General features: G+C 44.3%; 2 protein-coding genes across 5 annotated transcripts in view; one reads left to right on the forward strand and one right to left on the reverse strand.

Moving 5' to 3' along the window:
* Positions 1–1,635, reverse strand: part of LOC106808325 (ranBP-type and C3HC4-type zinc finger-containing protein 1-like) — a 6,082-nt gene that overhangs the window by 3,341 nt on the left and 1,106 nt on the right. Inside the window, exon 1 of one of the 2 annotated variants that reach the window (XM_014810995.1) lies at positions 1,008–1,110. The exons of the other annotated variant lie outside the window; for it this stretch is intronic. The gene's annotated coding sequence lies outside the window, so the exon portion shown is untranslated. Of the gene's footprint in view, positions 1–1,007; positions 1,111–1,635 lie in introns of those variants that run through there. 2 annotated transcript variants of the gene reach the window in all.
* The window catches only part of LOC106808321 (DNA excision repair protein ERCC-6-like), a 15,293-nt gene that overhangs the window by 619 nt on the left and 13,039 nt on the right, over positions 1–1,635 (forward strand). Inside the window, exon 1 of one of the 3 annotated variants that reach the window (XM_014810987.1) lies at positions 1,198–1,351. The exons of 1 other annotated variant lie outside the window; for it this stretch is intronic. The gene's annotated coding sequence lies outside the window, so the exon portion shown is untranslated. Of the gene's footprint in view, positions 1–1,197; positions 1,352–1,635 lie in introns of those variants that run through there. One more of the 3 variants, XM_014810988.1, reaches the window with a different exon arrangement.

The raw sequence follows: 1,635 nt of genomic DNA on the forward strand, positions 1-1,635 counted from the left end.
AACTCGGTTTTTTCCACACTTTTTGTGAACTAACAATAACATGTTTCTTTGTTTCTTGGTCAAAATGAATAAACAATTAACACCCTGAACAACACCCCTGTCGATTTTATATAAAGGGCGCGGGCGCCTACCCTCACATTGACGAAAATAACATAAGCCGCGTTCACACGGAGCGAAGGAACTCGGGTCGAAAACGACCCGTGTCAAATGCGTCCCGGGACGAGCGTTCACACGGACGTTTTCTCGGTACGAAAACGACTCGGGTCGTTTCGACCCGAGTCGTTTTCGCACCCACTCCAGAGTGGGTGCGAAAACGACTCGAGTCCTGGTTCATTTTTGCCATATGAACGCGCGACCCGGGTTGGAATTAGTACGTCACAACACGAAAGTAAACAGAATAGTTGGAAGTCAGTCAGAAGAGTTTGATTGTTAAACACAGAGCAGCCGAGTGAACAACCGCCGGCGTCCATGACGTCAGTGCCGGCGGCGTTTGTGGTTTAATTCGCATTGTTCGCTTGGATCGACGCATTGTATTTTTTTCTCAGCTCACAGCTCGCATAGCGTCGTGTAAACGCTCTCGTCAACGACGCTCCGTGTCGTTTTCGACACGGGTTGTTTTCGACCCGAGTTCCTTCGCTCCGTGTGAACGCGGCTATAGTCATACTCATAGGTCTCAATCTGCCCTAGATTACCGGTATAGATACAGTAATTTGTAATGTAACCCAAACACAGTAAAGGGACTACCCACCCCCATCCTTTGTTTTGGGTTACATTATTGTATCTAAATCTGCCCATGCTGTCCATCCTTGAACCGAACCTTTGCCTAGGCGTTGGTAGGTACATTTCGTGTTTATTCACCATCATTTTATTATTATTGAAATGTTCTTGAATTGAATTGAATTGCAATAAAAATGCCTGTGATGCTAATTCAGTTAGTATGGGGACAACTGCTCATCTACGTCGCCATGCTATAGGCTATAGCTACTAAGCTACGGATCTGTTCGCACCTGTTTATTGATTGTTTTTATCAATAATTAAGCCTCTCACGATCAACGTATAGGCCGTTGTAATAAACGAAGTATATATAGGGCGCTGACATGTTGTTTTATTTACACAGCATATAACGTCACGTAGTAGCGACGGTTAGATGGGTTCAAAGTCCCCTTGTCTACGTAAAGCAAACTGAGTGAATGATGAATAGCCAATCTACGGAACGGGATCCAACATGTCATCCTCCATTGCCTTATTGCATTCATAACCTTATAAATATTAGCATTCAAAGTCTAAGGGACTATATCGAACAACCAGTGAACCACAGCTGTGTGAGTGGCTGGCACATGCGCCAAATTAAGTAAAATTATGAATATATTCACAATTGTAAATTATAATTAATTATTCTACATAGTTACACATTTTGGAAGGCACTGCCAGTGCCACTGCCGCTCACAACATAGCCTCATAGTCATAGGGTCTATGTATGTCTCCCAGGGTACTGCCGGAACTAGCTCTAGTACTATAGGGAGTATAGCCCGGTTTCATTAACTGCTAGAGGCAGCGGCAGTTAATGAAAGCGGGCTATAGTACTACTGCTACGGTATGCTTTAACGTACCCTGGGTACGGTCCGGTATACCGGA

This window comes from Priapulus caudatus, unplaced genomic scaffold (genome assembly GCF_000485595.1).
Source record: "Priapulus caudatus unplaced genomic scaffold, Priapulus_caudatus-5.0.1 Scaffold268, whole genome shotgun sequence".
Lineage (NCBI taxonomy): Eukaryota > Metazoa > Priapulida > Priapulimorpha > Priapulimorphida > Priapulidae > Priapulus > Priapulus caudatus.